Source organism: Tupaia chinensis, unplaced genomic scaffold (assembly GCF_000334495.1).
Source record: "Tupaia chinensis unplaced genomic scaffold, TupChi_1.0 Scaffold000416_1, whole genome shotgun sequence".
Classification (NCBI taxonomy): domain Eukaryota; kingdom Metazoa; phylum Chordata; class Mammalia; order Scandentia; family Tupaiidae; genus Tupaia; species Tupaia belangeri.
The window spans coordinates 2740249-2755133 of record NW_006159921.1 but is presented as its reverse complement, the minus strand read 5'-3'; the positions used below and the strand labels follow the sequence as shown (position 1 = coordinate 2755133).

At 46.0% G+C, this 14885-nt stretch overlaps 1 protein-coding gene and 1 non-coding gene across 3 annotated transcripts in view; one reads left to right on the top strand and one right to left on the bottom strand.

The window, feature by feature from the left end:
- The window catches only part of MSI2 (musashi RNA binding protein 2), a gene marked incomplete at its 5' end in the record, with an annotated part of 437589 nt that overhangs the window by 129696 nt on the left and 293008 nt on the right, over positions 1-14885 (top strand).
- LOC114008937 (small nucleolar RNA SNORA64/SNORA10 family) lies at positions 8163-8296 on the bottom strand. The gene has a single exon (XR_003550422.1). It is a non-coding gene; the product is annotated as a small nucleolar RNA SNORA64/SNORA10 family (small nucleolar RNA).

Sequence of the window (14885 nt, the reverse complement as noted above, 5' to 3'; positions counted from 1 at the left end):
GTGTGTGCATGCTCAAGATCCCAGGAGAGAAGAATGGAGGAGAAGAGATTGCGGCATGGCCATCCCCCCTGGGGGATGATTTCTTCCCCCGATTTCTCGCTTTCTGTCTCTCTCTTTCGGACGAGCGCATGCCTCCTATAGCAAAAACTTCTCAAAAAAATTAAAAAAAAAAAAAAAGCTGCAGGAAAAATGCACTCACCAGAGAGAGATGGAAGTGGCGGGGAGGGGGAGTGAGAAAGCGAACTGCCAGGTCTAGGATTTGAACTATGACCAGTCATGTGGGAGTCCAGTCCCTTCACCATCACACCACCTGCTGGCCTGGCGATTTTTTGTTTGTTTGTTTGTTTTGTTTTCAATTGCCAGACAGTACATGCATTTACCAGAGACAGAAAGGTAGAGGAAGAGAGAGAGAAAGCACTCCCCAATGTGGTGTGGTTAGGCCATAATCCCTTCTCAGTTTCTCTATCCTTTTGAGATTGGGGGCATGCATACACTTGTGCCTGGAGTATTTTTCAAGTCACTGGGGACCAGGATTCAAACTGTGGTCAGCCATGTGGGATTCAGCTCCTGTAACCACTGGGCTCCCGGGCTGACCTAATGGTATGTGATTTTTAAGTCTAAATTTCAGTAGCTCCATGTAACTGGCCACTGTCATGTGGGTCACTGCAGATGTGCATCTTGCTGATCATCATATTTTCAGAAGCCTGTGCTTTGCCCACAAGAAAAATCTGAAAAATGCTGCCGATGAAACAAATCACTTAGGTGTAGAGTTACAGTGACGTTAGCTGTACGTTCTTTGCCTGTTTTCCATGCAATCTGATTTTTAAGTCAAATTCAATAGATTATATAGTTGAGCATCACCGGCACTTTGGGAGGTACAGAGATGAACAGGACATAGTCTCTGTTGCAAGGAACTTGAACTAGTGGGTAACTAGAGTGCCGATAGCAAGCAGAAGGAGAGAAAGTGCCATTGTTCAGGAACAGTTTCCATCCTGTGTGGATGTAGAGAAAGGAGACGTTTAGAGTGTCGATTTATCCATTCATTCAGCAAGTATTAATATTTATCCCATGTGGCTTACAGCCCAGATACTGGGAATACATCTATGAATAAAGACAAAATTCCTGGCCCCATGAAGCTTACTTTCTGGCAGGAGGGAGACAAACGATAAATAACATAAATAGACCATAGACTGTGTTAGATGAGAAGCTGGGCGGAGGCTTTGGGAAAGCTAGGGTGTGGAGTGAGGCCGAAGTTTTAAATAGGGTAGTCAAGGAAGGCCTAGTGAAGAAGATGACCTTGGAGCAAAGCCATTTGGATGGAGACTTGTGGATTTGGAGAATCGGGACAGGAGGTGAAATCAGGCAGAAGGAGTTTCCTGGGTGAAGGGGCAGCTCAAGGCCTGGGAGTGTGGAGGTGTGTGTGGTGATCAGAGACATGCATGGTTGGAACATGGAGGGTGGACAGAAGAACAGGAAGGTTAAGCCGAAGAGGTGGCTTCAAACCTGGTAATGAAGGGCCTTGAAAACTGTGCTGATGGTTTTGGATGTCTCTGCAGCTGCCCCATCTCCCTGATTAAAATATTAGCCCCCTGGGAGGGGTGGTCCCAGAGTTGGTACTTCTCTGCTTCCCATGAGGATACACTTCAGGAAGTGGCTCAGAAATTAAGGGACAGTCAATTAATTATTAAGAATATTTTATTATTAATTATCAATTAATATTGATTAAGGCATAGTAAAAATGAAGCCAGTTCTCCCATGATGAGATTTTGAAAAAGAAAAGACTGGTCAGATCAGATCTCTCCTTTGGATTAATTATACCACTGGTTTTTCTTCCATTTCCAGGTGCCTCTTGGTGTAGACAAAGTACTCTTCCAGGTGGCTCAGTCTCTGTGTTTTAGAACGTTCTTTTGACCTAGATCAACTCTGGGGCTCAGAAAAGGCTTGAGGGATCCAGGGCCTGTGAGCAGCAGCAGCAGGAGGAGGAAGAGCAAGCGGCTTTAGAGAACAGGATTTGTGGTCAGGCAGGGGGAGGCTTCATTTCTCAGTGAGTAGAGACCCAGAGACTTGATGGTGGGCAAAAAATAAGTTATTCGGAGCCATGGATGCCACTTGGAGAACAACTGTGCAAGATGATCATAGTTGCAGATGTATCCTCAGTTTTAAGAATTTATATTTTGCCAAGGAGGGCCTTTGCCAAAGGCAAGAGAGGCTCTTCAAACAGATGATGTATCAGCCTGTTTGTTGTTTGTTTTTGCTATAGGGCGCATGTACTGCCAGAGAGAGAGAGAGAGAGAGAGAATGCACAAGAGAGAGAAAGTGAGAAATCATCTCTATCCCAGGAGGATGGTCATGCTACAGTCCCTTCTCCATTCTCCTCTGGGATTTTGGGCGTTTGCACACACGTGCCCAACGTGATTTTCAAGCCCCCAAATCTGAGACTCGAACTGTCCAGTTGGCCATGTGGGATCCAGCGCCTTGATCACTGTGCCACCTTCTGGTCCCATGTATCAGTCTGCTTTAAGATGGCTACGTAGGACTCCTAGTGCTTGCAGTGGCAACGGTCATAAAAACCATTTTCTCTCGTGAGAAAATGGACTTTTTACATTTCTAATTTTCTAAAGACAAAGTTGATGACCACACATATGGCAGTATGCTGTGGGGTGGTTATTTTATTTATGGGTATATCTTCCAGATGCTGGCTGCCATCAGCAGTGAGGTTTCCCCCAAATGAATACTCACAACTAACCAGAGACTGCCAGGTCACTCCTGGGCTTGGCGCACCCATAGGCCTGTTGGGGAGAGTTGCTCATGTGGCAGCTCAGAGTTTGCTGATGAGCTGCACACAGACTACCAGCCCAGCAAACACTCAGACTGATTATGGGAAGTGGAGGCTTTGCAGTCTGGTCTGATGGAACTGAGAACAGATTCCTCATCTTACTGAACATCTCTATGGTGTTAGATGCAATTGACTGTTCCTTTCTATTTCAAATGCCCTAACTTCTATTCAAAACTTCTATAATGGTATCACAGTTATTTTTGCCGTGTCAACAAATTATCCCCAAATTTAGCACCTGTAAGCGATAATTTTGTTGGGATCTGGGCATCAGGGCTTTGGCCGGAATACTACAGGGATAGTTGGTTTCTGTTTACATCTCTACAACCCCACTGGGAAGACTGGAAAGCTGGGGTGAGTTGATGGCAGCAGGCTGGAATCATCTGGAGGCTTCTTCACTCATATATGTGGTCTCTGGGCTGGAATGACTCCAAGAGTGGTGCTCCTTCATGGTCTGGCTGTGTGGTTGGGCTTCCTTACAACATGGCAGCTTCGAGAAGTAGGACTTCTTGCTTGGTGACCGAGGACTCCAAGTACAAGTGTTCCAGTGACCAAGTTGGTAACTAAAGCACCTTTTATGACCCTGCTTTGGCAGTCATGTGCTTTCTCTTCTGCTATACCTGTTGGTTGAAACTATCACAAGCTTACTTAGATTCAAGGGAAGGGCATAGACTGAAGGACTGTGGGTCACAGTTGGCGAAACAGCTTGTCTTGCTTCTCTCCCATGTCAGTGGTTGCTGCTTTGGGTTTCTAAAAAATGTTAGGATTTCTCCTCAGATGCTTCTTTTCCTAGTGGCCACCTGACGTTGGTGAGTTCAGTGTCGATCATCTATCCTGATCTATCCTGATCTTTCTTCTGGACTCCAGAACAGATATACAAATTGTCCTACAGGTAATGCCAATTCAACATACTCAAAGTGAACACTTATCTTTCCTCTGCAAGCCTGCTTCCTTATTTCAGGTGGTGACACTGCCATCAAATCAGCCACCCAGTAAATTCAAGACTCCTGCCCCTTCTCCCTCATCTTTGCATCTGGCCATTTACCCAGTTCTGATCATTTTGTCTCCTACTCTCTCTGAAATCTTTTCCTGCTTTGTTATGCAAAAGACCCTTGCCTTAGTTCACAGTGCCTTCATCTTGAACTATTATGATAAGCTTCTGACTGTTCTTATAGACTCTTATTTTTAACCCCTCAGATCCATCCTCTACAGAATAACTTATCTAAAACACAGAGTTGGTCCTATTATTCTTCTGCTTAAAATCATTGACTGGTTGCCCTTTGTCTGTAGGATGAAGTTCAGTCTTCTTGGTTATGGTCTGTGAGACTCCTTTTAATATAACCCTTGTCCATGTTTGTATTCCGTCTTTTTTAAAAAAGAATATTTATTTTTTAAAGGCTGTTTCTCACCATGTCGTGGTCCTCCTGCCTCAGCGCCCTACCTGGGTCTACATGCGTTCATTATCTGCCTGGTCTTTTAGATGAGGTTTTGCCGTATTGCCCAGGCCTGGCTCTAGCCCATAGTCTTCCTGCCTCAGCCTTCCTGAACTGCCAGGATTACAGGTGCATTCTGCCATTCCTGGCCTTTAGGTTGGACTGGGAATTGAACCCTGGCCTCCTGTATGGTCCAGTCTACAGAGAACAGTGTTTTAGCAGTGTGTGCCATTGTAGCTGACAACCTATGTACCTGTTGTTATCGCCTGTCAGATCCTCCTCTCCATTTGATTTCTAGCAATGCCAAGCTTTCAGTGCCTGAAACAGGCAATGAGATTTCATGCTGTTGTGACACTACCTGCCCTTCTCTCTGGTCTTCCTGAAAAACTCCTGCTTATCTGTGAAAACTCTCATCAGCATCTCCTTCCTGAAGTCTTCCCCGGCTCTACTGACAGGGTCCATCATACTTCCCCTCTGTCTCTTTTGTGCATCCCGCCATGGTGTCAGGATAGCGAGGCTCCTAGAAGAGCATTGGACTTAGGACAACAGACTCAGTCTTTCATTTTGGGATCCCAGGGTTTGGTAGAGACTAGGTACTCATGAATGATGTCAAATGGAATTAATCGGGGACAGGTTCTACAGACACTAGAAATTGTCTCTGAATCCGTGAATGCTGTGGTTTCGAGCCCCTCCCATATTTTACTTGACCTTTTAACTGATTTCTTATCAAAAGCCATCCATTGTCCTTTTCATATATAAGGATAATCCCTATCAAATCACTAGCTGTGTGTGTCCGAGCAGTGGGGAAAGGTTTGCCTGACTCGGTCTAACAGGACCTTTCGATTGGAGCACTTTGTGTTTGCGTCCTCCGTCGCTGCTGAACAGAACTTTGGCCAGCTGCTCTTCTTAGGAACAAAGCCTTTTATCTCCTCAGTGCTCGTGCCCAGCTTAGCAACAAAGAGTGTTTGGAATTACCAAGAGGAAAAAGAGGAGCCAAGAAGGGTGACCAGGGCCCTTGAATTATCCACAAAGTAATTCAGAGCAGGGAACATTCATTCAGTCATTTGTTTCCACCCATAATTACTGAGTGCCTACTGTGTGCTGAGCATTCTTTTCAGTGCTGGGAATACAGGCGTGAGCAAAACAGACAAAAGCCCCGAACTTCCATTCTGTAAGACAAATTGACCATGGTCCTCTCTTAGGAAACTTCCATTCTGTAGGATGACTTGGCCATGGTCCTCCCTTACAAAGCTTCTTCTTGTGGGGCGTCCTGACTGAGGCTGTAGCCCTGCATCTTGTCCTTAGCACAAGTGCAAGCAATGTTTATGGAGGGAATAAATGAGTGCTGTTGGACAGATGAGGTTTAACTGGGCACATTTTTCTTCCTTGAGGGAAGGGAACTAGGTTTTATTAAGCGCTTGCGAGGTGTAGGTCGATTTCCCCTTGGAAGACCCTGGTTTTTCAGGCACAAGTGCCCTTCAGAGAGCACTGAGCACTATCTGCTGGGCCGTGTGGCTGATTTGAAGGCCCTCCAGGGTGAGCTACAAAATGAGCCCTCCATGTTTCGGCCGACAGCTACGGGTCCCCAGTTGCCTCTTTGCTTCAATAAACAGCCAGCCTATACCAGTGAGCTGGATTGGGCGCACTGGGGAACATATCTTTTCCTTTTCTCTTTTCTGTTGTCTGGTTTTAAATAGAACAGACATCAAGGCTATAAAACATCTGCAACACCACACATTTAGTAACATTCCTGGCGGACTGAGTTCTGTTCCATTGGTGATGTTTTTGCTGTGACTGTTATCCTCCCCCGCCCCCATTTATTCCTCTGGAAAATAAAGTTTTCTTTTATGTGAGGATTTATAGGAATATGTTCCTGTCTTGAGGAGAGCAGCACAGTTGTATTAGGATATTAGTGTAGCAGAGAAATATTACCTCTGGGGAGTGGACAGCTTTATCTCTTATATAGAATGACCTTCCTAATGTAGAACCATCTGTTACTCCTTAAAGTGTAAGGAGCAACCTAGGGTAAGGCAGATAAGGATTGCATTGAGATAGCATTCTTTAGCCTTGAGCATCTTCAACCCTTGGAGTACCCGCATTGCCATGCACCACTACCAGGGTGGGCTGATTCAGGGTGATATTCAAGAAACCCAAGGAAAGAAAATTGGTAAGTCATTAAGTTAACAGACTGCTTCATGCCTTATCCAAGTACTTTTTCTTCTGTTGTTTAGCCCATAAGGCAGGCAGGGAAGGTTTGATCCCCATTCACAGATGAATAGGTGGAGGTGGAGAAGAAAAGATGGCAGGGAAAGAAAAGAAACTTCTGTTTGCCTGTCATTCTAGCACTGTGCCTAGCATGTTTCATGTGCTAGCTCTTTGGATTCTATTTTGTAGAAGAGTTCAGAGAAGTTTAGTCATTTGTCATAGTCTCCTAGTAAAAATATGACAGATTTAGATGTCCTAAATTCCTTCTCCTTCACTCTATCCCTCTGCCTGATCAGGGCACTTGGATAGAAACCAGCTCTCCCAACTCCAAAACCTCAGGATCTGGTTCTTTGTCCAGATTCCCTGGCCCTTTGGGGTTTAGAAAAATCACCTTCCACTTTTTGAGGGGTGAGACATTCAGTAAGAGGTAGAAAGTCTTGTTCATGATTATTTTGGCTTCTCTCTTTTACTACAAACACTTCCTTTGGTACCCCCTCCCCCCATTTCCTTCAAAGGCAGTTACTTGTGGAGGGTGGGGGGTGGAGGGTCTCAGCCCAGCACATCCTGGGGGGGAAGAATTGGTGTTTTCTTTTCTGACAGGTAAAATTTATGACTTAGCAGATGACTGTGTTTCCAAAGACCACTGCGCCGAGGGTGCAATGTGCTTATCTCTCGTTGGCCCCCACCTTCCCTCCTAATCTGGAACGTTTCTGAAACAGTAGAATGGCAGAGCAGGAAGGGATCTGCTGATGAGGGTGCTGACCCCAGGCCATGTGCTGGTCACTGGGACTGGTGTTGGGCATCTTCGTCCTGGGCGTGCTTTTCTTTTGCCTATACCTCTTTGCCAGCATCTAAGCACTAAAATGACCCAATCTCCCCCTCTCCCTAACTTCAGTGACCTTGCTTTTCTCTTTACTAGCCTTGCTGAAAAGTTACTCTCCTGTTTAAACCCAGGGAAGTCCACCTCATTGGCATGGCCTGCAGGGCTTTCCCTTTCTGACCTGGCCATCTCTCTTCTTTGCATTCCATGGCACCTGGTGCTACAGTCTTTTGAAACTCCTAGCAGCCCTTCTGCCAGACTTTGAAGATGTTTTAGCCTCTGCTGGAAGGCCCTTCTCTCCTTTCTTTCCTGGCTATCCCCCACAGACCTTCAAAACCCAGGTCATGCCTAGCTCTTATCCCCAGACCCTTACTGACCTACTAATAGCACAATCTCTTACTTGACTGTAAGCGCCTTTGCAATAGAGACGAGGCCTCGTTCGACTTTACACCCACTGATCCTAGCACAGTGCTTGGCACGCAGTAGGTCCTCAGGCATGCTTGACAAGAGGATGAGTGAACCAAAAATGGCTTGCTACCAGAGACACTCCTGTGCCTCCTCTTACTTCCTTGGTATTCGTCCTCCCTGCCCTGGGATTCAGCAGTTTTCTGAGCACTTGCTTTGTGCCAGGTGATTTAACAAACTCACTTCTTGTGATAGTCTCAGCAGCCCTGTGACATGCAGGGATTGTCCCCACTTTACATGTGACTCACCTACAGTTACACAGTGGGCAAGCGGCCAAGCTGGGACTCAAGCCCAACACTCCTTGGTTCGAATCCCAGGCTCCTTCTGCTCTCCTCTACCCCCCCACCCCCGTGCTCATTAAGGGCAATAATGAAAAAGGACCTTTGCTTCCCCTGCCCCCAGAACCAACCTTCACACTCCTAGGAACAGAGAAGTCACTTTATGCAGGTCTGCTATGCTTTGGGAGGGCCTTCCTTTCTCTCCCCCAAAACACGCCAAGCACACATGGGGCCCTGTGTGACCAAATGGAGCTGAGAGAGGCAAAAAGAACCTTTGCTTTTGTCAAGGCCTCCACCTCCCTCCCTTTCTCATTTAAGATGGCAGAAACTTACATATGTAAGCTTCTTACATAACTCTGGCTCCATACTGGAATGTTCTGGGGAGCATTTGAAAAAATAGTGATGCCTGGGTCTCCTCTCAGACCAATGCAATCAGAATCCCTGAGGTTGGGGCTGGGTCTCAGTCAGGTTTAAGGCCTGCCGGGTGACTGTGCCACCAGGGTGGAAAAGCCCCGCACCCCTGCAGTGTCCGTGCTCACAGCCGCTCAGTGCTGGGGATTAGGTGAAACTTGCTCATCAGGAACTGATTGCCATGTACATCTAAACGACGGTAATGAAGGTAATCAGGGCTAAGGGTTAAGGCTGCCATTTGTTCTTTTCATGAAATCAACTGGAGGGTTTGGGGGATGGGACATCTTGGCTTTAGAACCTGCCTACAGCAATTTTTTTCTCCCTCTCTCTCTCCAAAGAAGAGTAGGTCCGATTGTTACCGATGAGAAAAGGCCTCACTCTCGCAGGTGGCTCCCAGTTCACTGGAGGGCAGGTTCTAAGATTCCTCTCTCGGGCAGTCTTCCCCAGGATACAGTGGGATCCTCTGAAGCTTGCTTTTTCTTAGCCTGTCCCGTATCTGACAGTCTGCAGTCTTGACCGTTCTTGCTGACACGTTAGGCTTCTCAGCCGTTTTCTCATGTTTACTGAAGGTGGCCGTGGAGGCTGCATGGCAGGTAACAGAGTGGTGATTACCTCTGGTCCCAAGGAAATTGGAAGCTCCTAACTTCATTGTAGAAACCACTTGTCCCTGTTAGATGCTACCCAGATAACCTGAAATGTTTCAGGGAAGAGCAGTTAGGGAGGTGGCGGGGGGGTGGGGTGGGGGCGGCGGGTCCTCTGAACTCACCACGATCCTGCTGCCTAGACCTGGCTTCTGTTACTGTGAGTAAGACTGTTAGAAGAGCCTCTGGTGTTCTTCAGGTTAAAAATAGGCACCGGGCAGGCTTGAGCCAGAGGGAGAAGGTTCGAGAAAGGTTTGTGTTTAGAGACATAGGCTCCTGTCAACTGGTGGCATGGTGGTTAGGGTGGCTGGATCCCACATGGCCGACTGTGCAGTTCAAGTGTAGACCTGGTGGACTGAAAAAACAAAACAAAACAAAACAAAACAAAAACACCTGGTGCATGTGTGTGCATGACCAAAATCCCAAGAGGACAACAGAGGAGAAGGGATTGCAGCCTGATCATCCCCCCTGGGTGGTGCTTTCTCACTTTCTCTCTCTCTCTTTTTCTCTCTCTGTCTATCTCCAGCAAGTGCCTGTACCCTATGGCTAAATAAATAGAAAAAGAAAAAGATATAGGCTTAGGGTTTTGGGTTTTCTTTAGTGCCTTGTTTGGAGGTTACAGAAAACTCTTATGAGTGGTGTTCTCAGAGTTACCGTTTTACATTTGTTGCCTCATTTTGCATTATTTAGTCCTGGGTTTTATGCCCACTGTATAGAAGGCAAAGTGAGGCTCAGAGCTGTTAAGGGACTTGACCCAACCTGACCTGACTAAGAAGGGTCCCTTATTTAGGATATCTCAGTATAAGTGATGATGTACTTGAAAAGGGAAAACTGAGTGGATAGGTACAAGATACTTTAAACTTGTTGGTTTACTTGGATCATTTCTGCAGAGTTGCCTTGACCCTGTGCCTTAGCCGTGGGGCCCCAGACCACCTGTGTCTCCATTCCCAGGACCTTGCCGCGTACCACGGGTTGAGTCATCCTTTGCATCTTCAGAAAAATCCACCCTCGGTGGATGAATCGGGCTGCTACTGGGGAGTGATGGGCACAGGTGGAAGGACTGAGTTCATATCAGCCCCGCCATCCTGTCTGGCACGTGCTTTTCCACCTCTCTCTGAGGTTTGTTAAGACCCTATTCTGGCTGTCTTTCCCTGGTTGGGACTTCGAAAGTACTCCTGTTTTGTATGCAGAAAATGCACAGCTTTGTCACAAATTTAGCAACAGTAAAGGGTACTTATTTAATTTTGCTTAATACCACTGCTGTAAAAGATTATGGGCTTTAATTGTGTCTGTGTATTGGTAATCATTTGAACATTGGAGAAAATCTTTGGGGCTTTCTGCGTGGTGACTCCAGCTCACTGTGTGGGGAGTGATGGGGTTGGGGGGTGCCTGAGAAGGATGGAGTGATGGAGAAACTACCTGTGGATGCAGAGAAGCTTGGGTGTCTGTGATGGGGACGATGGCCAGCCGGCCACCTCCCTCAGCTGCAGTTGACGTGTGGACCAGGATCCTTAATTTCCTGTGCTTTCCAAGGCTTCATCTAGCTCCGTACCTTTTCTGTTACCACCCCCAGTGCCCAATACGGGGCAGTGCTACGGTCTAGGATATTACTCTGATATCAATCTGTGGACAGGTCACCCCTGCAGCAGCTTTTTCCACATTTTTTTTAGTACTTTTAAAATTAGCCTGGGAGGGAGCCAGGCAGAGGGCTCCAAGCTGAGGGTGGGGAGCCTGAGCTCACTGCCGAAGCATCCTGATCATTTCATTACAAGATCACATTCTCCTGTAGGTGAGTTACTGTTGTTTTAATCAGAGGTAATGTTGTACCCTGACTATGTCGTGTAATTGTGTGTAAATTATATTCCAGCCCCATATACATGAAGGCTATTTTTTTTCCTTCCAATTTTAAAACTATTTAGAGGGAATGCCAAATTGTAGCTTGAACCCTAGTGCTCTCTGGCTAATAGCTGTAGACAGGGCGGGAGAGCTTGGAGAAACATTTGGGGTTATATTCATAATTAGTTTCCTCTGAAGTTAAATTAATTTCTGCAGTTGGCAACGTGCAATATTGTTATACCTTTTTTTCAGTGGTCAACTGTGGGTGACCCGGGGCACATGGAATTGGATGGAGGGAAGCAGGAGGTGAGGCACAGTTTCTTGGGCACTTGGGTTTATTTCAAGCCCTTTTGCATTTAGACGCATGGCTTAAGGATCTCTCTGACTTGTCATTTTTTTGACAGCTTTATTGAGTTATAATTCAAATACCGTACAATTCTCTCATTTAAAATGTGCAATTCGGTGGTTTTTAGTATAGTCACAGATATGTGTACCCATCACCACACTCAATTTTAGAGCATTTTCATCATCTCAGAAAGAAGCCTCAGACCTTTAGCTGTCATTCCTCTCCCACTCTCCTAGTCCTGAGCAACCTAATCTACTAATCTCCTTTCTGTCTCTGTAGATTTTCCTCTTATGGACTTTCATAAGGATGGAATCATTTGATATGTGGCTTTCAACTTCTGGCTTCTTTCACTTAGCATAATGATCCCAGGGTTTATCCATGTTGTAACATGTCAGTACTTCCTTCTTCCATATGGCTGAATATTAACATGATTGAATGGATATACCACATTTTGTTTACCCGTTCATTTGATAATGAACATTTGGGTCGTTCTACCATTTTGGCTATTATAAACAATGCTGCTATGTTCATCGGTGGAAAAGTTTTTGGGTAGAAGTGTGTTTTAATTTCTCTTAGGTGTTACGTAGGAGTGGAATTGCTGGATTGTATGGTAACTCCTTATTTGTTTGAAGAATCACCAGCCTTGTTTTCAATGCAGCTGTACCGTTTTACATCCTCATCAGGCAAAATCTGGCCTGTCACATTTGCACCTTAGCTTCCAAATTGAAAAAGACAAAGGTGTACTTGTTCCCCATGGTGCCCTCAATTCTCTCCTTGCGCCAGTTGTTTTTTCCTGCTGGGAAGAAGGAAGATGATATTGTCGCAAATGCAAGAGACATCAAGGAGAAGGAGGAGCAAGATTTTGACTCTCTGTATCGCTCCCAAGTGCTATTTGACTTTGGATTTTTAATATCTTCGGGACTCAGTTTCTTTTTATGGGGAAGAGAGGCTGGAACCTGTCATAGGATTGGCTTGAGGTCTAAGTAAGGTAATTTGTAGAAAGGGCAAAACTCAGACCTGGCCCACAGAGAATCTAGATTGAGGGCAGAGAATTCTGAACATAGAAGGAGACACCAGTAAAAGGATTTTTCCATTGTGGAAGAGGACCTTTCTTAGTCTCTCAGATTGCATCAGGTAGGAAGCAGCCCTTGTGTAAACCCTGGCCTCTTTTCCTCTCCCCTCCTTTCCCCTCCCCTCCCCTCACCCCTCCATTTCCCTGCCCTCTCCTCTCTTCTGTCCTCTCCTCTCTCCCCATCTTTCCCCTCACTTTCCCTCCTCTCCCTTCCCCTCTACTTTCCTTTTTTTAAAAAAAAAAAAAAATTTAAATTTTGTTTCAGGCTTTTTTAAAAAAAAAAATTAAATTTTGTTTCAGGGTGTGTGCACTAGGAAGAGAGAGAGAGAAAGTTTCTGTGGGGGATGACTACACTGCAGTCTTTTCTCCTCCATTCTTCTCTAGGGATTTTGAGCATGCACTCACACATTCAGCCATGTGGGATCTAGCCACCCTAACCACCACGCCACCATCTGGCCCAAGATTTCATCAAGGGACTTAAAACCTTGTGCAGCATTTGGGTTACTTCTCCCTCTGGTTTCCTTTGCCCTCCATATCTCCTCTCCTCTTAAGGGGTGCCACCTCAGCTTTTAAGGCAGAAGGGTGCTCCCTGTGGCTCCTGCCTCAGGTGTGACCTGCCTTTCTTGAGAGGGCAGGTTTAGATCCTCACACACCCTGTCACTGATAGAGAGCTTTGGGGCTGTGGTGTTGCAGGCCTCTCCCAAGTAGGTTTCTGTATTAGTTTCCTGGGGTGGCTGTGAAAAATTACTGTACACGGGGTTATTTAGGCAACAGAAATGTGTTCATTCACAGCTCAAGCTTCCAGAAGTCTGAAACCAAGGTGCTGGCAGGGCTGGTACCTTCTGGAAGCTGTGAGGGAGTGCCTGTCCTGTGCCGTTTTCTCAGCTTCCAGGGATTTCTGGCAATCGTTGGCATTCTGTGGTTTGTCGATGTGTCCCTCCACTCTTGCGTCCATTTTCACACAGCCGCCTTCTCTGTGTGTCTATGTGTCCTCTCCTCTTCTTACAAGGATACCAGTCATTGGATTCAGGGCCCAGCCTATGTCCAGTATGGCCTCATCTCAAGATTATTAACTAATTATACATGGAACGACTCTATTTCTAAAATAAGGTCACATTTTGAGATTCTGGGTGGATTTGAATTTTTGGGAGGCTCTATTCAATCCACCTGTCTCCTTTTCACCTGTTCTCCTAGAAACATGTGGAGAGTCGTAGTACCGGACCTGTTTTTTGGTTTTACATGCTCTGTGAGTTTTGCCACTGGGTTCAGATGTGATGGTGGTCGTAGTTATGGTGATGGGAATGGTGGCATAAGGATGATGGTGGCAGTATGGTGGTAGCAAGAGAGATAGTTTGGTTGTTGCGGATGGGACAGTGGAGGATGGAAAAAATACCAGGAGAAATAGACATTTGATAGGGCATGTTCCTTGGAAGTTACACCACGGGGAATGGAGTCTTGGAGTTTGGGAGTTCTGTGACCTCAGTCAGTATCTCTGTCCTGTGAAGATTATGCAATGATAGGGAGAGCTGTCGTGTTGGCAGACACCGTACAATTCAACCCTGACTCTGGTGGGCACTTCCGTTCTTCGCCGTCACTTGACAGTGCGTGTGTAGCGATAGATACAGCCCTTGTCTGGTCCCCAGGAAAGCAGTCCTCCTACCTGGCTTGCCTTGAGTTAAGTGCACCTGAGTCATCTCATTGAAATTTGTTTTTTCTATTCGTAGTGGGCATGATGAACTGGGAGGTTCACAAGATCTCATCAGTGGTAACTTTCACCATCTTCCCTGGGCTCTCTCCATCTTGAGGTTCCCACAGATGAGAGAACAACTGTTAACAAGCCTGTGTTTATGGCAATAGATGACTCCTATCTTTCTTTCTTTCTCTTTTTTATTTTAAACCAAGGGGAATTTGAACTCTTTCAGGAACATGATAATAGCAAGAGTTGATTTAATTTCTCTGGGCCTCTCTCATACCCATTTAAGGCTCTCCAGAGCCATTTCCTGCCTTTCTCTGTATTTTTCAGGGTTAAGAAATAGTTGGGGGGGTTCTAGGTTTTTTTTTCTTTTTTCCTCTTGTGCTAGGTTAAGATCTTTAAGCTAATGCTGTTGGAGCTAGGTTTTCTCTCTCTCTCTCTCTCTTTAACTTTTGCTTTTTAAAAGTTTTCATTCTTTCTTGAGAGAGAGAGAGGCAAGTGCCTTTAACAGGACCCCATGCCATGATCCTCCCCCTATCAAGTCTTTCAGCCAGAGCCAGGATGGTGCGCATGTGCATGCCCCTGTGTGGGGACCAAACCTTGATCTTCCATATGACCTCCAACATTCCAGAGCATTGTGTTACTGCTCTGTCACTGCTGGTGAGGTTTTAGTCTCACTCTTAGAATTAGTTTCTTAGGGGGACCAGCAGTTGACATAATAGCTATGTCGCTGAACTCCCATGTAGTCAACCACGGTTCGAGTCCTGGACTGGGTGGCTTAAACTCATGCTGGGTGTGTGTGCGTGCGTGTCCAACATGTCGGGAGGAGAATGGAGGAGAAGGTACTAAGGC